Genomic DNA, 22,315 nt, shown 5'->3' with positions numbered 1-22,315 from the left:
CTCTTGAACTTAGCTGTGAGCCCCTGCACCTACTTCACACTCCTGATCTGATCTGGCAAGTTCATCATACACCGTGAGGACCAAGGGTCAGGTGTACAAAAATCTAGAATTGAGATTCTTACAAATCAAAATTAGGAATTTACAGGTACATCTTTTAAATAGTGATTCCTAGTGGATCGCAAATTGTTCTACCTCATCAGTATTAATTAGGTAGGTCTCAATTTCGGACCCATTAGGAATTACAGCCGTCACAGTGATTGTGGCCTCCTGAGGTCAGCAGCCCACCGTGTCTGTGTTTGCTTTTTAGTAAACCAAACCTTGTCTTTGAAAATGTAGACCATTTTCCCTAAAGGAAAACAGAATACATTTAAAAAAGAAAAAAGAAAACTTTGAATTTTCAATTTTTAAGATTGGGCAGTGGACTCACTGCTTGCTCTTAAAAAATATTTTTTTACACTCATAATGGGGACCCCTCCCATTTGCAAATGATGACCACCTTCTTTGAGGTGTCGGTAAAAAATGAATGTTTTGTGACCTGCAATTCGGTATTTGAAAGAGATGTCCTAAACACACTCCTTCCAAATACCGAATCGCCATCTCAAACTGTGATTCGGTAACGTGTTATCGAATCGCAGTTTGTGCTTTTGTACCTTTAGAAATCTGTCAGTTTCTGACCAAAAAAAAACACTTTGGTTCTTGCAGTCTTGGAGACTTGGGGCCATATGTACAGAGAAGATTTTGCCTTCCCTGGAACTTACATGATCAACTCTAAGCTTGTTAAAGTTACCAAGCTTTATAATAATAACAAAAGTTATATATTTTTTTCTAAAAATGTAAGACTGCTTGGACGTTATATTTATTGTGAGTGAAAAATGTGCTCACAGAACTAGATATTCTACACACACCACTGTCCGAGAGACAGACTTAACTATTCACTTTTACTACCATCTGTATGTCAAAGCCAAAAGAGAAGTACATGGTATTGCTTGCAGTAATATCTAATTCATGTGTTTACAGGTTTATCAGTAATACGTGCCACGAAGATTGCCTAAGGGACTCATTATGAGTTTGTCGGTCAGACCGCCGGGCCTCCATGGTGGCAGTCTTCCGAAAGGCGCCAGGCCAACGATCCCAAGACTGCTGAGTCATGAGTTCCCCACGGGGCTGGCCAGACTGGCGGGGGCAACATAATGGAGCTGCTGGCAGCCATGCATCCCTATCTATGTCTTCTGGCTGTCCGACCGCCAAACTCGTAATCCGGCGGTCCGACCGCCAAAGTTGTGGCAGTCGGACCGCCATCTCTACCATGGCAGTCCTCATAATGAGGCCCTAAGTGTTCTTCAGTCACCCAGACTGTGGAGAAGTGGCTTTACTCCAACTATAGGAATAGACATAGATGTGAAGGTGTCGCCATGCTATGTGTGACATTTTCAACAACTTCTGATTCTGTTATCCTAGAACATTTGTATGCTGATGACATTTGTGGGTCTTACAAGGATATAAGCACAACTACAAACCTTCTAGCATTGCCTTTCCAGGCTCCTTTGCACTCTTTTCTTCTCCACCAATAATATTGCTACTTCACCTTCCTCTTCCCTTTCACTTATCTTTTCAAATGCCATTATCCGCTTTTAGTCCTTCTGTCTGTCTCTTTAGATTACATACTTGCTCTTCTTTTCACTGCTTCTTTTTTCTGTAAGCTCAGTGCCTATTCCCCTCTGCCTCGTCTTTTCTTTAGAACCATGTGTAATCATTTTTGTCTTCTATAATCTCCTCTTGGAGACTAGAGGGCAAAATTGAAGATAGGGCAAAAAGAGGCAGAGGGGAACAGGTATGGAGCCTGAGGAGCAAAAGGACGAGAGTTCCTCTTATTTCGTACATGCCTGGTCTGTTCACTCTTCCTAAATTTGTCCTGGCACTGTGTACACTCATATCCCACTCCGGTTGTCTTCTCTTTTCATTTTTATTTTTTAGTGTTGAGGGGTGCAGTCCCTGGATGTTTGGGCTTTTCACAGTGCTGTATGAAGAGGGTACGGGAAGCACAGAAGTGACAAGATGCATCACTGTATACTTTAATACCATTTCTGATCTTCAAACAAAAGAACACTCCTATTGTTTAACCATCTATAATGCATCTCTGCAGGCCTCTCCAGCAAGGATATTCACATATGCAGTCTCCCATTGATGTACTGTTTCTCCATGGAACTATATAAGTGGTTTCAAAACTTTTTCGACCCTCGGCTCCGTTAACCTATTGGCCGTTTGCCGCGGCTCTCCATTTTGTTACTTTTTTTGGGTGGGTGGGAGGATGTCAGCCCAGCCTCGGGAGTACTTCAATTTTTAATCCCCCCAAATAATTGCAATGAAGGTATTATAATCATAGATTTAAACTATCGTATCTCATTATTGGTGGCGTACCCAAGCACTTCCTTTATCAGCAACAAATACTCACTTTACCTCCTCTACTTTTTACTCCAGGCCTTAAAGCCTTAACCCACGCGTTTCCACCATGAAAGCATCTTTTTCAGTGACAGCAGTTTGCATCATACTCTGCATAACACGGAATGAAATCAAATGCAAATCCCTGCCAATCCTTAGCAACAAATATGACACACCCAGTGAGTGTGTGTATCCAATTTAAATATTTATTTCCTGGGGAATTCTAGCATTAACTTCAACAATCTGGAAAGGGTGGTGTTGGCTACATTTGCAGGAGAGCCTTTAGTGGAAAAGTCCGTCCCAGGTGCCATCCGAGTGCTACATATAGCCAAGCTGCAGTGGGATTAACTTCTTATTCGATCTGTCTGTCTCAGCGCCAGGACACTAAGGAGATGATATTCCCTAGGACACACCTGACTCTGAGGAAGCCACCCCTCCTCCAGCAGCAGGCAGGTCACTGTTTTCCTTAAAGGAGAAGAAGGGCAGCAAGAGCCTCTGAGCACCTTTCAGGATGGCTATCTGATCCCTGCGCCCGCTCCCATTCCTGCATTTGTTGCACATGCAAAGCTGCAGCAGTTGAGGCTCCCATCTCTGTCTTTGCTGAAATGCAGGTCAGAGCAGGAACCGATTGCAGGTGGGAAGGATTCACTAGGAGTAAGAATAGGAGTATTAAGAGTAAGGAGGAGAATGTAGAATTAAGAGTGGGAGTATGTAGCAGAAGCAAGCGCAAGAAGGAGTATCATTAGGAGTAAGCAGAAGCTTTGTTTCTAGTAGAATTAAGTGAGGAAAGTAAGAATTAAATAATTAAATAATAAATGGAAGAAAGATGATGATAAGGAAGCAAATCATTTCATTGACTTCTAAGAAAGAATCCGTGTTAATAAAGCCTGAGGTGCTTCCTGTTTCATGCACAGATCACACTGAAATGTAAGGGCCTTCGATTAAGCACTCTGGTAACATGCTTCAGTTGGTTGAAGATCACATGTACGCAGCTGAAATTGGTAATATTTACATGTTTTTATGGTGACCAGACACTGCAGACATGCATTACGTGGCATTTATAAAAGTTATTGCTGTTTCACTGGCTCGCTTAGGTACAATCTCTATCTGTACAATAGTTTACCGATACACCTGTCTCTGTAACGTATCATGTGTGGTAGAAGTTTGCAGTGGAGGGTGGGCTGTGGTGCATTAGCCACCATCCAGCCAAGATCTGACCGCAGTCACTAGCCTTGGTATCCTATGGTGTTCCTCGTATAGACAGGTGTTAGCTGTGTAATAAACTTCATATCTGCAGGGTCCTGTTAACAAGAGAAACAAAGAGCCCAAGACAAAATTATTTATGTACAAACAATCCATCTTTACTGGACACCTTTTTAAACTCTGTTTGTCTTAGGGTTACTTATTCCGAGTGAAGGGTTTATGTTCTCCATTGAGGGGCAGAATTAGGTGTCCGTGACGGGAGGTCTTCCATGAAGGCCTGAGTGTGCTTTTTTTGCTGAGCAGGACAAATTCCCTTTACAACGCTATACTACATGTGTCTTTACCGTTAAGTTTTGATTTTTTGTGAATGTGTATAAAATTTATGTTATTAACTCTTAATAGCCTTTATAACTCAGTTTTCCCTGCTTTTTTACCTATGATATAAGAATTGACATGCATATTCTAATTATATTGCACAAAATGTTTTACGTTAAATTGCATGAAGGGATTTCTGAAATTCACTTGAGCAGCACTTCTGAACGGTTTAGCTTCGGATAAGCACCTGTTACATAACCTGGGAGTTGACATCTAATGGTTCTGTATCACCCATTAAGGCTGCAGTTAGCCAGAGGGAGGTACTGCAGGGCATTCCAGGGGCAGGAAGCGAGAGCAGAGATACCTTTATAACTATCCCTGCAGTGGCCCCCAAACTGTGCTTGGTGTGTGGCGCCCCTGGCTAGTTTTGACAGGGCACTGGGGTGCCGCAGTGCAGAGATTGGGCACCTGTGAACTATAGATATGATCTCCCATGTAACACTTTCTAGACTCTTCACTCTTGTATCCTTCCATTATCCTGCTCAATCCAACTAACAGACATGCGTGTCCACCGCTGAAATTAACTCATAGTTCCCTGCACTAATCCTTTTTGGGTTCCAGAATAGTGTGCTACTCGCCAAAAAGTGCTTTGATGTCTCATCAGAGGTAGTAAGCGCTATATAAATGCATTACAATATATAAAAAACAGTATCCCACTGGGAAACTGTTATTTGATATAAAGTGTACCCTAGTCCCACATGGTTTTATGGGTTATTCATGTAGCTCCTATTATCTCCATGGACTTAACCACTTAATTGAAATTTGTCAGCCTGGTATCCTTTAAGGTCAGAAGTCTCAACCTCTTCTATAATGCGAGCTAATTTTGATCAATAGAAATAATCTTGAGCTACTAATGTACTCGTTGTTACAGTAGTTACCAAATCAGACATGGTCATCAGATATTATTTTTAAGTTGGCACATTCCAACTTCAAATCCTTCCTCCAAGAGCAGAGCTTACACTGCATGTGACTCACAGCGCCTGTCAATCACATTGTTTGTGCATGGGACTTTGGAAATGAGAATGCTTTCTGCCACTTTTACGGTCCATGACTTAGTGAGGCTGACTCCTGCACAATGCAGAAAGTGAGAAATACTCATTACCACACAAACAAGTACAACGTGGTAGTTTACAATGCTGTTTTTAACCAAATAGTTGTTACCACAGTGGCGGCTGGCTCGCTCGTATTTACAATGGAGAGCAGGGGAGGGATCCAATAAGAATAACATTTTTAAAAAAGGCACTTACCTGGTGAGGATCTTCTTTTCTCTCGCCGTCTCTCCCAGCTCCAACGCATGGCGGACTCGGGATCCAGGAAACTGCATAAGCCAATCCTGATGCTGGTTTCATGCTGGGAATCAGCATGAAAACAGCTTCAGTATTGGTGGGAGCGGCCTCTTAAGGCCTGTGATTTCTCACACTCAGCTGTCTTGGACAGCTGGGTTAGAGAAGTTTAACGTGCGGATGTCAAGCTGGCCGTCGCAAGATGGCCGACCAAAAGGAAATGCGGACTTTAAACAAGTGCACAGCTCTCTGCTGCCACTTGGCAGCAATTGTCCCACCCCGTCCTGACACTCGGTCAGGACGGGGTGCTGAAAAATAAAATTGTAATATACAGAGTCTATTACCATTTTATTTTTCAGTTTAGGGGGCATTTTTTGGGCGGGACAACGCTCCTGCACACACGTGGAGGGGCCGCCCCTGCGTTACCATGCATTTCAATGTAAATATATGTAACTTACTTTTACTATGCTGTAATTTACAACATGTTTTTCTAACCACATGTTTAAACAAAAACATTTTAATAGCTAGGTATTGTTAAAAATAGTAAAACATTTTAAAGAAAAGATAAATGCATGTTCAAACCCAAACAAGATGGCCCACATTTTGTGATTGATTTGAAAAATGAAATGTATACCAAAAAATACATCCCCAACAACTATAGGTTTCATCCATAGTTAAATCATAAATAAAATATACATCCCCAGACATATTTTTTCAATTAAGTTCACCAAAATGTCAAACCACATATAAAGCGACTGAACACCACTCTGTCACCACTCTTCTGGTGACCATCCTGGAGAGAGGATGTCCAGCGATGAAGCAGGAGCTCACAACAGCTCCATCTACCTCTAAAGTCGGGTAAATGTAAACACCCAATGCTAATATTAAATGATAAACAGATTATGACATTTTTTAATGATTATCATTCAAAGACTCATTTTATAAATAATTTCTATATAATTATTTCCAGTAAACAATCAGCCAAAACATTAAGAGGTAAATTGTTTAAACTAGGTAAACAAGTCGCTATATTACATTATTGTTTTTTAATGTAATACAAACAGGAAGGGAAAACTAACTAAATATTTCCCTTTTTAGAATATTGAAGAAAAAAAGAGTTCATTCATATTTTTAGTATATATCAAATAATTCTTCACATTACAGATCATTAAACATAAACCAACAGGTTTCCGAACACGTTTTTCAAAAATAGCAACCAGGAGGAATCTAAAAAATCACCAACAAATTACAAAGCCATTCATTTTCTAATGCTTTAAATATTAACACTAACATAACAGCTAACTTACAAAATGATGTTTTCCTGTAAACTCCACAGGTATCTAACATAAGTTTTACTTTGCAGGTATTGAAGGACCCCATCTAAACAAGAAATACCCAATACTGTTTTTTTATCACAAGAAACACTATTAAAATCCTTAACAGATTGAAGAAAACACAGCAGTATGCAGTAAGGTAAAAAAATAAAATGCAAATAAAAATTTCAAAGAATACATTTGAAATAAAATTGTCAACAATGTTTTGCTTCCTCTATATATTGTAAATATTTTCTAAAATGGAGAATTTTTGTACTTTCAAAAATTGGGAACCAGTGATTAACATGCAAGGGTTACTGTAAGAAATTGGGTCACTGGTTTGGGGGGAGTTGACACCCTACTCAAGCAGCAACTACAATCCTTGTCAGGGTGAGTTAGAAGTAAATCCCAACTTAACCTGTGCTCAACCCTCTGGTAGCTTGGAACAGAGCAGTCAGGCTTAACTTAGAGGTTTATTAAGTATTTACACAGCATTCCAAAAAGTTATAAAACACAACACAAGAAAAATCCCACTCCAATTTAGAAAGATAGAGTAAATTGTAATGAACAAAACAAGAGTATGTAATATTAAAGATTTTAGTAAATATAGCTCCAAAAAATCACAAAGCGTCAACTGTGGACATCTGGTCGCGCCGGATTAGGTCAAAGTCACTGGTCAGGCCCACCATGATGGAGCATGGACCAGCTACAGGACCCCAGTTAGGCCCTATGTACAAGAGTTCCTTAAATCCTGGCTTATGGAGCATTGTGAGGTCCTGTACTTAGGATGCATCACACAGCAGAGGTGATGGATCAGTTCAGAGGGTTGGTGAAGCTGTGATGCAAAGTCCTGCATTGTGGTCAAGGATCCCATTGACAAGGACTTGTGATGTGAAGTCAGATGTCAAGGATGTGTCACGCAGTCGAGGCGATGCGTCAGTTCCAAAGAGCTATAAGGCTATAATGAGAAAACCTTTGTCGTCATCAAGGCAGCCATCAATGAGGGATTGGCAATGCGAGGGCTTGCATTGGGAAAGCTTTGCATGGGCAGAGGTTGCGAGGCAGGCTGCCGGGTCGATACAGAGTCCTTTCGTCGGCAGAACCTTAGCAGCAGAGGTGACGCGTCCGTTCCGCTTGAGATTGTGCCCCGCCACAGAGGAGATATGTTGGTTCTGCTGAGTCCACAGATGGGCTGGCAGAACACCTTCAGGCCAGCTTCTAAGGGTCCAGTACTAGGTGTCACCATTTAGCAGGGTAGGAGTCACAGATGGCATAGGCCAGGTGCTGGCTAAATTGTAATTTTAAAAAACGATTTCACCATGAGAGAGAGGATTTTTCATTACAGTTCCAAAGATACCAAACATTAACAGGTGGTCTGTTCCCATTTGGAAATTATCACTTATCATAGGTAATAAGGTAATTCCAATGTTAGCCTATGGAAGAGCTAGGCCTTGCAGTAGTGTAAAACGAATTAAAGAGTTTTTCACTGCTAGGACATGTAAAACTAAAAAGTGTATGTCCAACATTTTAAATACACGGAACCCTCACCTCTGGTTTGTCAAGGGCCTACCCTGGGATGGCCTACATGTATTAAAAAGGAAGGTTTGGGCCTGTCAGAAGATTTATTTGCAAGGTCAACATGGCAGCTTACAACTTCATACACTGGCTGCAAGGGCAGACATGAGACATCTTTAAAGGGCTACTTAAGAGGGTGGCACAATCATTGCTGCAGGCCCACTAGTAGCATTTCATTTACAGGCCAAAGGCACAGGTAGTGCCGCTTTACTAGAGACTTATAAGTAAATTAAATATGGCAGTTGGGTATAAGCCAATTCTACCATGTTTTAAAGAGTGAGCAGAAGAACTTTAGGTTAACAGTGGTAAAGTCGCAGAGTCCTGAAGCCAGAAAAAACGAAGGGGCTGATGAGGAGTTTGGCAGACGGAAACACCCGTCTGCCGAACTTCAGACTGGGTGTTCGCCGCCGTGCTAGTGACCTCCCCGCTGGCCCCATTACAGCTTTCCCACTGGGCTCACTGGCTGAAATCAAGGTTTCTGCCGGTCAGCCCGGTAGAAAAGGTGCAGCAGCATTGTGGCTGGCTCATAATAGAGCCGGCGGCAATGCTGCCAAACGCAGGGGGTACCAGCACCCTCAAAATGCACACTGCAGACAGTGCACATTTCGAGGGTGCTGGTCAGGGGGACCCCTGCAGTTGTTCTCTGCCGGCCATTTCATGGCGGTTGAACTGCCAGGAAAAGGCTGGCGGAGAACAACCTGCACTGTCGTCAGCCGGTGGGGATCTGAGATCCTGGTGGGGGCGAGGGTAGGTTGGTGGGTCTGCCCGCCAACCTCGTTATGTGGTGGTTGGTCTGCCACAGCCGCAGCGGTCCTACAGTCACTGCAAGGCTGGCGGTCTTCAGATCTCCAGCATCGTAATCAGGCCCAAAGTCAGCAAACAGAAGCGTTGAAGGCAAAAAGTTAGGAGGAAAACCACGCCAAGAATGCCAGGTTTAACAGTTACCTATACTGTAAGGACAGGCATAATTAATCCAGGGCTCATAAGAAATCTATAAATTATTTCTCTACTCGTAGCAGATGTGGAGTAGTTACTTTGGAGGTATATTCTGAACATACTTCTGAGCATTACCTCTTGGATTTTGCAACAGAATTAGAGATTAGGGAAAATCTTTAATAAATGAAAAAAATCTAGAAAGCACATCCCATGAGCCCTGTGGTGTAGTACTAAGAGAGAAGTCTAAAAACATCCCTATTCGTGTTGGTGGAGATATACCTGCCATTCCAAATTTAAAACTTTTAATTAGTAGAAAAAGACAGTCAAGTAAAGTTTATCTCCCAGCCAAATAAATTAGTGATTTTGACATTCCTGAAACACTCAGCAAAACATATAGGGCATCATCACGAATTCTGCAGACAGTTTAGGCCGTCCACTGAACTTCCGACAGGGAGGTTGCCGCCATAGTGGCTACCTCCCAGCCGGGCCCATTAAGAGTTTCCCGCTAGGTCAGCGGGTGGAAATCTGAGTTTCCGTCCACTGGCCTAGCAGGAAACAGCCTACAGCATTGTCTCCGGCTTGTAATTGAGCCGGCGGCAATGCTGTAGGATGCGGGGTGACCAGCACCCTCGCGATGTTCACTCTCTGCACATCACAAGGGTGCTGGCCAGGGGGGCCCCTGCACTGCCAACCATAAAAAAACAAAAATCATGATAATAGGCAAGAGATCCCTGAAAGGGGTTACAACCTGGGGGCTAAGTGGGAGCACGCTTGAAGAAACAGCAACTTACAAATATCTATGCCTCCTGTTTGACTATCATGGTTCCTTTCTCAAACATAAAGAAGAAATAAGACAGAAGGGGATTGCACTCTCCATTGGGTTACGGGCATTGTCAACAAAACTTAACAAGCATATGCTCAGCCCATTGCTAGAAGTAGCAAGAGCTAAGGTGGTTCCCACGTTAGCCTACGGCAGCATCGCACTTCGCGGTACAGACTCAAAGGTCTTGGACGTTACAGTAGCCAGTATCTACAGGCAAATTTTCAAGCTCCCAGGGCATACATCACCAGCGCAGATAAGGCTGGAGTGTGGTTTACTCAAACAGTCTCTCGTTTTTGTCCCTCACTGAAGATAAGACAGCCTTCGAGAAAAGCACCATTCCTGGCTAGTTTTTAACAGTTATAAGACCCTAGCTCCCTGGCCATATCTGGGTGAAATTTTAACCTACAGTATCAAGAGGAAGTACTTGCTCTATCGCTTGGGGATCCTCCAGTAAGAATACATGAGAGTCCATGTCGACGGCCCTCAAAAGACGGACGTTGCCGGCTCTGCGGGTCAACACTCAAAATGGTGCCCCACATGTTCTGCCTGTGCCCCAGGACCCTGAAGGAGCGCCGTAGACTTCTGAGACTACTGTGGGTTCACCTGGGGGTCCGTATATGCAGACACGCCACAGTAATCTGTCTAGATTCTGCCAACCAAATTCTGATCACCTATACGGTGAGATATCTGGAGGGTATGGAGAACGCCCTGGATGATGCAATCTCAGCTGACAACAAGACTCTGTAACAAGCCCTTTGCCAGGGAGCAAAAACAATAACCTTCCAGTATCAAATGACACTTGTCTATTGAACTAGATACAAGTGTAATGGTCTTATATTATGAGTCTGTTTCTTATAAGAGTAATGGTTTGATTGTATTTGTTTTTATTGTGCATACGTGCAATGGTTTTCATTAACTAGATGCACTGATAAAATTTGAAAATGTATAGCAGCACCACCCAGTCTGACCTTGAGCACAACACTCCACCAACTAAGAAAATAAACAAAGACACAATGATTAGGTGAAAAAAATAGAAAAAGTACTAATTTTACTATAGAAACAAATGGGAAAGTGTTGGAAAATGTTTTCAAAACAGTTTTTAAAAGTTTTTATACAAGTAAAAATGTTTTACTATAGTAAGGATATTTAGAAATATGAAACTAATATCTACATAGATTAAAATGATTTATTGAATAAATAAATTATTACTTTTTCATATTTGTTCAATTATTATTATAAATGCCTGCATGTGTTGCAATTTTGATTTTAAGCTGGTATAACTTAATTTCAAAATGTAAGGCATATTAAGTTACTTTTAAGTATAAATACAACTTAATAAAACACAAATATATTTTTGTAAATGACTGGACTAATCATATATTCTTAAAACTATTTTATTAATTTATATTTGAAATAATGTAAAAATTGAAACCGTTTATTAACCATGAACAAGACTGAAACGCATTGGGAGGAAGTCTTTCTGTGCTTCTGTGAAAAGATTTTTTACAACTACCGAAGGTGTCTTGGTTTCTTTCCTTTAAATGAATAAGGAATCATTGGATGCAAATTAATGGGATTCCCGATCCCGTGCCAAGACCGCCACACAGAGCCTCGATATTTCGGGAACATTCTGTTTAATATATATACGTGTGTGTGTGTGTGTATATATATATATATATATATATATATATATATATATATATATAAAATCTATATTTAAAGAAATGTAATAAATTTTTTTTAAAAAACATGTATTACAAATTTAATTTCGACCAAAAAGAAAATTACTCTCTACCTTGGGCTCCTGAACCCCTTACATCCAACACCTAAAAAAGTATTTACACTTTTTTTTTTAAATATAAGTTTTTTGAAACATTGTCAAATATACACCATTATTGTTTTTCAAATTTTGCAGTACTACATAAAAATAATAAAATTAATACAGCAAAACATATCTTTAAAAGTAATAAATTATTTTTTGTTAAAAAAAAGTTTATTACATATTTGTACTGCATGGTAAATGTGTGGTATAGTAATTACTGTGTAATAAAGGTAAGATACTGCAGGAAGCAGCATGGCTGTTTCAGGTGCTCTGAGATATGTATTAGACTGGGATCCATGTCTAAGAGCTACCTACTGGAAGCTGAGAAGCTACATATTGGAGACCGTGTTTTATGCCTATCCTGAAACCATTCATCATCAAAGTCGTCTCATGCTCTAACAATCGGGTGTCATATCAGAGACAGCGCACAGGCTAACTCATGAGAACTCTTTAAGTGGCAGCCATTTTTGGGATAAGCTTAGGGCTCTGTGCAGCATCCCTTTCAAACTTTCGCCATTTGACCCGGCATCAATGCCAAGGATGCAAGTCCCTTGTGAAAGGAATCAAACAGTGACTCTTTCCGTATGGTGGAATCACATTCACTTCTCTTAAATCTGCTGTTCCTCCATTGTGGTTTGGCTGATGAACAGAAAAGCTCTTGCAGCCCACTTGTTACTCATCAGTGCTGCTCCTGCACACTGCTACTCCACACCCAAGTTTGTATGTTACCCTTATGTGAGGGAACTTGCATTGCATCTACACATGCTAAACTGTGTGTGTGTTTGTGTATGTGCGTGTGTGTGTTTGTGTATCAATCCTCATAGCGTGAGTTATCACAGTCGGGCCTAGACAACCACTATCCTTCTACCACAATAACCAATGTACCTTCCACGCAGAGACTTTTGTTTTGGCTCTATTTTAAGAACTGTGCCTGTCAATGCAGTCACAGAAAAGAAAAAAGCATTATAGGGTCAACTGTGTATAAGGAAGGCCTTCCAGTGCTCTGAAACCCACATCTCTGTGACAGGTGGGTGGCCAGAGGAGGTGTTTCTGTGATAAACCTGTTGGCTGCTTCACAAGTAGAGGATGCAGAGGAACCACTGATATGTGGTGTTTCTCCTGGTACACCAGCCCTGGACTTTTGTTTTGTGCTGATACTTACTAAACCTGACAGGGCATTATAGCACCTTATGGATAACCATAGTTAATTTGTAGTGTTATTTATAAGTGTTGAAGTTGTAGGTGAAGCAACTTTATTAAAGTTGGTATTCCAATTAGTTGCATGCCCTAGAGTGAAGTTTGTCATTAATGGTTGTTATTGATCAAGGCGCTGTAGTTATGTATCAATTTGTATTCCTAATTATACCTCTGTGATTAAAGGGACTGGTGTGAATATCTATTATTCTGTTGTTTGGTTGTCCTAGTACATTATGTTATTGGATGGCAATAGTTTTGCTAGAGAATTTTGGATCATGCTAACACAGGGTGGGTCAGATAGTCTGGTAGTAACAGCTCAGTAGATTTTAGTTTGTAAGATCAAACAGTGTAGGACAGGAGAAGACATGAACTGACATAGATTCATCTACTAGAGCAGTGGTTCCCAACCTTTTGATTTCTGTGGACAACCCACTGTCTCATTATTGGAGTCCAGGGACCCCCCACTAAGCCATTACTATAAACTGGGGACCTAATCTGTTAATATTGTTTAATTTTCTAAGCCTTCGCGGACCCCCAGAGGAGGCTTCGCGGACCCCCAGGGATCCCCGGACCACAGGTTGGGAACCACTGTACTAGAGGTATGAAAGAAGTCTGTTATGCCAGCCATGCGCGCTTTGGTAATGGCTCACATGTGGTGTCATGGAATGGGGCACAATTACAAGTGGACATTTTTATTGAGTTTGCCTTTTAAAATAGAGTTGTATATTTCAGAATCTGTGAGAATAGAAATTTGATGGAAAAGTTGTATATTTTGGAATCTGTGATTATAAACATTTGATGCAATTTCATTGCTGCTGTTTTGGTCTCTATAGATTAACATATTATAAGCCGGACATCATCCTTTGCTTAAGATGTAACCTGGTGTTCTACCATCCATGATCTGTTACCTTTGTTGGTTTGGGGGCATTGTAATGCCCCGTTTCTAATGATCGCAATATCCCTACTCTGTTTTATACTCCAAGGGTCAAGTGGGGAACAGCCACATCTTCAGCATCCTTATAACTCCAGCTCATTTATGTTAGCTCGTATATTTGCTGGGGGCAAATTCCATAGTTTGGCAACTTGGACGGCGAAGGAAGTACCACAGGCACTTTTCTTGTTGTATAGCCAAACAATTTGTGGGGTAATTCCGGAGCATAGCATCCCTTTTAGAGGGTACCTCTTGAGTTTCATCTTTAACCTGCAAGACATGCTGCATTCTATCTATGGGCTTTTAACCACGCCCACTAACGTCATTTGTTCTTTGTTGTGCTTATCTTAAATGCTTCCTTTTTATTGGTGCATTGTTCAAAATGTCTCTCTCTCTGTGTACTTAGTTCCCTACCAGGCGATTTCACTAAGGGAACATTATTGTTGGACATCACATTACGTTCACACTTCCTGCTGTTACAGAGAATGATGGCCCCTCCTCCCATCTGGTTTCGGTTTTGCTTTTAATCCCAGCCACAATCATTTCTGCACGCAGCTCGGCACCATGCTTTATGTTACATATTATTCAAGTTTTTTATCAATTACCCGCTCCTTGAATTGAAACTGTTATTGTTTTGTTTGAACTGCCAATGCTGAGACTTGATCCCGGCTACCCAGTTCCAAAGTTTGAAGCTCTAAATGGTATGCCACATCCTGTCTAAGACAATTCAGTGCAATGCATTGGTAACAAGCTAGCTTAATACATATTGGGCCTGATTATGACCCTGGCGGACGGTGGAGGCCGTCCGCCAAGGTACCGCCGCTGAATGACCGCACCGCGGTCAAAAGACCGCGGCGGCCATTTAGACATTTCCTCTGGGCCGGCGGGCGCTCTCCAAAAGAGCGCCCGCCGGCCCAGAGGAAATGCCCCTGCAACGAGGACGCCGGCTCAGAATTGAGCCGGCGGGGTTGCAGGGGTGCGACGGGTGCAGTTGCACCCGTCGCATATTTCAGTGTCTGCTTAGCAGACACTGAAATACTTTGCGGGGCCCCGCAGCACCCCCTACCGCCATCCTGTTCCTGGCGGGCGAACCGCCAGGAACAGGATGGCGGTAGGGGGTGTCAGAATCCCCCATGGCGGCGCAGCAAGCTGCGCCGCCATGGGGGATTCTAAGGGCAGCGGTAAACCGGCGGGAGACCGCCGGTTTGGCTCTTCTGACCGCGGCCGAACCGCCGCGGTCAGAATGCCCTGCGGGGCACCGCTGGCCTGTCGGCGGTGCTCCCGCCGACCCTGGCCCCGGCGGTCTTAGACCGCCGGGGTCAGAATGACCCCCATTGTCATTACACAGTATGCTAGCCCCCTGCACTCAGTACACAGGATTGCATCTTGCGAAGTGGTAATTTGTAATAGAAATGTAATATTTCTCTGTACATTACCGTATCTTGCATTCTAAGAGCTAATTTAAAAACATGTTGGCCTGTCAGGCACAAAGCCACAAGTGAATTGTCAGCAACTGTTACGTTGGCTACTTTACATTCACATGGGGGCAAAGAGTTTATGTGTTCCTTTTTTTTAATACGGACTCAAATCCAAACAGTGTTGTCTGAATTCTTTGATTATTTGTAGTTCATACAACTGGTAAAATCTACAGCATAGCACATTATATAGAAATACATATTTACCAATTGCGACCCATAACCAATCCAATGTCCATAACGAGAAGTATATAAGTAACTGACAGGCACAGTCCTTCCTCTTTCTTCATTGCTGCCCGTCAGTTAAGTCCTCGCTCATTCTCGTTTTTTACTACGGGGTTCGGGGATTTCCCTTTGCTGGGAGCGCTTGCCTTGTTGCCTTAGTTCTTTATTGCCTGTTTGTTGTCGGTCCGCAAGGGGCATTCCTCGCATACCAGACATTCTTTTCATTGCGCGGTAGGCTTTTACCCGAGCGTGTGGTGCGGTGACACATTGTCACAGCTAGGGGCGCGTGTACGTGTTCCTCTGCGATCGTTGGATTCAGCATTTCACGCGCTGTCTTTTACAATCGCGTTAGAGCCTTTCAGGAGCCCGCCGTCAGGGATTCCTGATTTTGTGGCTCCCAACCCTCACCAACACCGCATGGTGGTACGAGCAGGTCCATCCCTGTATTCTACTCTCCCTTAGGGGAACCTTTATGGTCTGTGCTTGCTGGGAATTTTTTCAACTCTTTGAGCACGGCGAGGGGGCTGTCCTGTTGATTTAGGTTGGGCGATTTTATTGTGCTCTCACCCCTTTGCTCATTGACACCCCTCCTGGGGGTAAGTGGCATATTTGACTCGTCTGGCCCTCGGACCTTACTCCCTTTATTTGTGTTGTAGTGTTTTCTGGTGTATTGTGATATTTTTCCTTAGTCTAGGATGTCCTCCTCCACTCCTTCCATGGACTCTTTTCTGGACCATGCCTATGCTCCCTCTTTGGGGATGGAGGAAGTCTGGCCTCCCCAATGCCATCTTTCTAAAGGCATGGACAGATTACTTTTGCAGGCGGTGGCGAAAGCCCTTGCACCCCTGCAGGATAGGGTAGATAAGCTTATGGACAAGGTGTCCAATTCCTCAGGTGTTTTGGGAGATTTGGACCCACGGGCTGGTACCTCAAAGACACCTTCTTCCTCCCGGAAGCGTGACGTGGGGCACCTGGAAGGCTTCGCCAGGTTGAGAGAAGCCTTTTGCAAGAGTGCGCAAATGCTTGATCCTGTACCCTGCTGGGAGGATGTTTTGCCTGGAGAGCATGGCAGCTCTGCTGCCCTTGCACTGGATCCCTTCGTGGGATCACCCCATTCGGTGGGGGGTGACTCCAATGATGAGGGCTCATCGGACGAGGGTTGTATTATGGGTAGACCTTGGTGCCATCTGAGAACACCTCTAGTGTTGAGGAAGAAGGTTGGGACTCTGATATGTTCGATCCCGGGGGACATCTACCATCCCCGGTCCTCCAAATGGATCCCCAGTCTCAAAGTGGCGGCTTATGTTGCTAAGGCTATCCGCCATCAGGCTATCCGCCATCCTTTGGAGAAGGAAGTTCAGGCCCGTCCGCGGGCGGAATGCCCCAAGCCTGCGTTTGGGACGCCTTCATTGGACCCAAAATTATGTACTTTTTTCTCCAAGTACAGGCGCGATCCTTAAGAAGGGGATTGATCGTTCCTGGCGGTCATGTCAGGATAAACTTTTAGATGCTCTGGGGCCCTTGACCAAGATCATCGAGTTGGCTGATTCGGCCAAGACCTCAGGGGAGCCGTTACAGCCGGATCTGGTCGCTGGATGGGCTCAAAGGGTGGTTTGTTTGTTGGGCAATGCCAATTGTGCTATATTTACAGAGAGGCGTCTCTCTCTCTTCATCAAGTTTGACCCCAAATTAGGGGAATTGGCAGTGTCTGAGGGAGGTTCGGTAGCCCAAGGCAATCTCTTTGGTGACCCCTTCGTGAAGGAGCTAGGGAGATTAGTTTTCACCTTCCCCGCTTTGGACAAAGCACAGTATTCCATGTGCAAGATCTTTCCTGGAAAGGTTTTCGCTGGGGCCGGACGAGGAAGGGGTCGATCTTCAGGCCGCTTTCTGCAGACAGGCCCCTCCAGAGCTCAAGGGCGACACAACAATGGCTGGAGTGATGGCCGTCAAGGGGCCTTCTTTCCCAACAGAGGCTCTGGTACAGGACGTTCCTCCAGCTTCCACAGAGGAGGTTCCAATTCTCAGGGAGGAAGCACAGGTGAGCACCCCCGTTTTTTCCCCTCACTAACTAGGAGGCAGAATTGCTCTCTTCGTAGAGAATTGGGCGCAACTTACTTCCGACCCTTGGGTCTTGGAGACTGTGTTGGGTTTCCACATAGAGTTCTACGGGACCCCAGTTCAGCCAGTCTGACCTCATCCCATTCGGTTCAGGGTTCAAGATTCCCAGTTAATAGATGCGGAGGATCAGCTTCTTCTTGGCAAAGGGGCTGTTGTCCCGGCACCTCTTCATCCGAGGGGGTTCTTGAGCAATATCTTCTTAGTCGAAAAGAAGGACAAGGGTTTTCGTCTGGTGATAAACCTCAAGGTGTTCAACGAATGGGTGGTTTATTGTCATTTCAAGATGGAGGGCATCCATCTTCTCCGGGATCTTCTGTGTCAAGGAGACTGGATGATCTGCTTGGATCTCAAGGACGCTTACCTTACGGTCCCCATTTACTCTCCTCAATGACGTTTTCTGCAGTTTCAATGGTGGAACCAGATTTACGAGTTCAGGTGTCTTTCCTTCGGGCTTTCTTCAGCACCTTGGTGCTTCATGAAGTTGCTGAAACCGGTGGTCGAGTTTCTGAGGACTCAGGGTGTCAGACTGATTACTTATCTGGACGACATCCTTTTGATGGATCAGTCCTGGTCGCAACTGTTGTGTTACGTGAACATGACTATTGCTCTGTTGCAGGACCTGGGTTTTGTGATCAATGTAGAGAAGTCCTCTCTTCGCCCATCTCAGTCCACGACGTTCCTGGGGTTTGTGGTGGACAATACGTCGGCGACGTTGAAGCTCCCGGAGCACAAGGGCTGCAAGATCAAGAAGGAGATTTCCAAGATACTCTGCAGGGACAGGACCTCCCTACGGCAGATTGCCAGGATTGTGGGTCTTCTGTCGTCCTCTATCCAGGCGATCTTACCTGGCCCCTTGCATTACAGGGCCCTGCAACATTTGAAGGCGTCGCATCTCCGGAAGGGGCATACATATTCAACTCTGGTGGAGCTCTCTTTGGAGGCTCGTTCGGAGATGCAGTGGTGGCTGAGCCATATGGATGCATGGAATGGGAAAGCCATCTTTGGCTCTCTCCCCAACCTAGTGATAGAATCGGATGCCAGCAGACTGGGTTGGGGGGCCAGGTGTGGTCAGATTTCCATGGGGGGTCAGTGTACTTCGGAAGAGTTGAACCTTCACATCAATTGCCTCGAGGTCTTAGCGGGCTCGTTTGCGATTCAGTCCCTGACTCGCGACAAGGTATCCTGTTGTGTCCTTCTTCGTATGGACAACATTTCGGCTGTCCAGTACATAAACAAACTGGGGAGCACTCGGTCCAGAGTCCTGATGGACCTGATGAAGGATTTCTGGCATTATTGCCTCCAGAGACGGATTTCTGTTACAGCGGAATATCTTCTGGGAATTCAGAACCAGATGGCAGATTGGAATTCCCGTTATCTCAGGGATACCAGCGATTGGCGATTGGATCCAGAGATCTTTCGGTCTCTGATGGATTATTGGGGTCCTTGCTCGGTGGATCTATTTACCTCCCGTTGGAATGCTCAACTCCAAACTTACTTCAGTTGGAAGCCCGATCCGGGAGCGAGCGCAGTGGATACATTCTTGCAGAATTGGTCAAACGACCAGAGTTATGCTTTCCCTCCGTTTCTACTGATTCCCATAATGGCGGTGCAGGTCCGACGTCAGTGGGCGTCCCTGATTCTGATATCTCCGATTTGGAAAGCACATGCGTGGTTCCCCACTCTTCTGGAGATGTCGTGGATGGCTCCTCTCAGACTACTGTGTTCCTTGGGAATCCTTTGGGACCCGTTGTGTCGCCCTCATCCATTGGTACTCCAAGGACACCTCAAACTCATGGCTTGGAGGATTTCAGGGGACGTTGGGAGAACATCTGCCTTTCACAGGACGCTACAGCCCTTATCAGATAGTCCTGGGCTCCAGGTACCATCAAACGATATAGATCGGCTTGGAACAGATGGGCTCGTTGGTGTCTGGAGAGGGAAGTGGATCCCGTGGGGACCCCTTTTGAGTTTATAGTCAATTTTCTGGCTGAACTTTTTACCTCAGGTTTGGCGTATTGTACCATTAACTCTTTGCGTTCTGCTATCTCGGCAGGACACAATACGATCAATAATCTTCTGGTTGGGGAACACCCCTGGGTAAGTAAGCTGTTGAAAGGGGTTTGTTTATCTCGGCCCCCTGAACCTAGGTATTCTGGTTTATGGGATGTTAACAAGGTTCTTAATTTCTTTTCTTCCTGGCTGGAGAATCGATATTTATCCAGGAAACAGATTTCCGCTAAACTGGTGATGCTTTTGTGTCTCATTTCTTGTAAGCGAGTCTCAGATGAGCGCACTTTGGATGTTTCAGCCCGGGTTTTCACCCCCGAAGGGGTTACTTTTACCATTTCTAGACGGACTAAAACGGGTACCAGGTTGGTTTCTTATCCCAGTTTTGATTCTCACCCTAAGTTATGCATGGTTAGATGTTTACAGACCTATGAAACTGTCACGGAGGAGGATAGACCTCCAGGAGAAAGGCAACTCTTGATTACTATCAAGAAACCGTTTAAGGCCGTGGCTTCCCCTACTATAGCTAGGTGGGTTCGCTGGACCATGTCTGAAGCTGGGATTGATATTAGGCGTTTTGGGGATCATTCCACTGGAGGGGCGATGTCTTCTAAAGCTATTCAAGTTGGTGGTAGATTGGAGGACATCATGGATGCAGCGGATTGGTCCTCGGAGTCGGTTTTCAAGAGATTTTATTTTAAACTGATCCATGAAGCAGCATCTTTGGTACTGAGTAAGCTTTGAACTTGCATAATCCTCGCCTCCGGTCCTGATATAGAATGAAAACTTTCATAGCTAACGTGAAGGAAACTTTCAATTCTATTAAGGACACGGAGGCGAGGATTATCCCTCCCTCATACTGTGACAGTATTACCCACCCGATGTTGATTTACCTAGCCTGTTGCTTATAAGAGATCCTTCTTTACAGGTCAGTGGTATTTTTTTTTTTATCTGTGGAGGTTTTGTTGATTATATGTATGCTATTGGTGATTCACTTTGTGATGACCTTGTTATGCATTATGTTTTCTTAATGTTTTTCTCCCTGTTTATCAACATGATAGGGTATTCTTGTGGGAGTGTTGCTTAGGATGTGAATCTATTCCTGTGTCTGATCTCTTCCCTATTTTTGTAGGAGGTGATTCCAAAGGTGAATGAGGTCGCGAGTTCCTTAACTTCCTTCAGTGAAGAAGAGGAAGGACTGTGCCCGTCAGTTACTTATATACTTATATGGACATTGGATTGGTTATGGGTTGCTATGGTTACTTGTGGGCATCATGGGGCTTGAAGTTTTATTTTGTTCTCGATCTTGTTTGAACTTTGAACTTGCTGTTGGTAATAAAAGTGAAGAAAGAAGTGCATAATCCTCGCCTCCATGTCCTTAATAGAACTAAAAGTTTCCTTCGCGTTAGCTAGGAAATTTTTCATTTTTGAGGCATTCTCTCTGTGGAGTGCCAAGAGCCACAAAATGGAGACATTGATTTGGAGAGGAACGGCCATCTTGGAAGGATGCAAAGTGCCTGATGCCGCTCGGGGAGATTTGGTGGCCATCTTGGTTGGCTAGTGGTCAGTGAGTGACGTCAAGGCCAGGGGGCCTCTTTTCCAGTGTCTTGTTTGGGAGTGGGGCTGTGGATTATACTGTGTGCCAGTTAGATGTAGTAGTATGGATCGCCTGCTTTTCTGGAACTTAATTTCTTAAGGAACAGGCAAGATGAGTTTTATTCAAAGTAGTTTGCGGCATTGTCTAAAGTGTTTATATACATAAATTAAACTTGCCGCTATCTAATAAGATGTACATGCCTTTTATTAAGTGGTTTGGTATAGTGTTGGATTTTACATGTGAAGATGCCAGTGAGCTTTTAAGCTTTGCGCTATGGAGAACACATGCGCACCTTACATAGGTGCCAAGTTTTCATATTGCTTATGAGTGACATTTCCATGGCTTCAGTTTGTGCATAAGTGATATTTTATTGCCAAATGTGTGAGACTCTGGGCAGCACAGTAACACGAGGGTGCTGATCCCTAAACCTAAGGCTTTTTAATTTAATCGTCAACGTTTTTGTGCTCCAGTGCAACTGACGAGCGCCTGCACCACTGTGGCTTCACCAGAAAAACTTTGAAGATGAAATTAAAGAGCCTTAGGGGTAGGGATTGTTACTGTGCTGCATGGTTCAACACTTATAAGGTCCCAAAGGCAAGACCTATTGGCTATGCCAATGCTTGTTTCCATTTATTGTTTTGTGTATGATGCACACTAGTTTGAAGGTAGAGCTTATGGCAACAGGCAACCTAACAAATTCTGTTTTTTTCAGTCTTAGTTTAACTAATTAGAGTTGCACACCTAATAATAAAGGGTTGTGACTGAAAACAAGAAACACTGCTTGGGATACCCTGCTTGGTGGCATCCCTAGTGTTTATTTTCCTTTCCCATGCCCCATCTTCTCTTCCCCTGCTTCACTCTCCTGCCTTCTTCTCCATCTCTTCTTCCTCAGGGTGCTGCCAGCTTCTCTGCTCTTTTCTCACATGTCTCCCGCGAGCCCCCAAGCACAGCCTTTGCCTCCTCCATGCCTTCTCTTTAGTCTGCCTCCTTTTCTGT

The 22,315-nt window shown here is 43.9% G+C and overlaps 1 long non-coding RNA gene across 2 annotated transcripts in view; it reads left to right on the top strand.

The window, feature by feature from the left end:
* Positions 1-21,083, top strand: part of LOC138303720 (uncharacterized) — a 31,118-nt gene extending 10,035 nt beyond the window's left edge. For both annotated transcript variants that reach the window (XR_011205438.1, XR_011205439.1), the window contains exons 2-3: positions 6,664-6,773; positions 20,855-21,083. This is a non-coding gene — a long non-coding RNA (uncharacterized lncRNA). The remainder of the gene's footprint in view (positions 1-6,663; positions 6,774-20,854) is intronic.
* Positions 21,084-22,315: the final 1,232 nt, after the last annotated feature.

The sequence above is a fragment of the Pleurodeles waltl genome, chromosome 7, assembly GCF_031143425.1.
Source record: "Pleurodeles waltl isolate 20211129_DDA chromosome 7, aPleWal1.hap1.20221129, whole genome shotgun sequence".
Classification (NCBI taxonomy): Eukaryota; Metazoa; Chordata; class Amphibia; order Caudata; family Salamandridae; genus Pleurodeles; species Pleurodeles waltl.
Note: the sequence above shows the minus strand (reverse complement) of the source record. Positions and strands in the feature narration are given on the sequence as shown.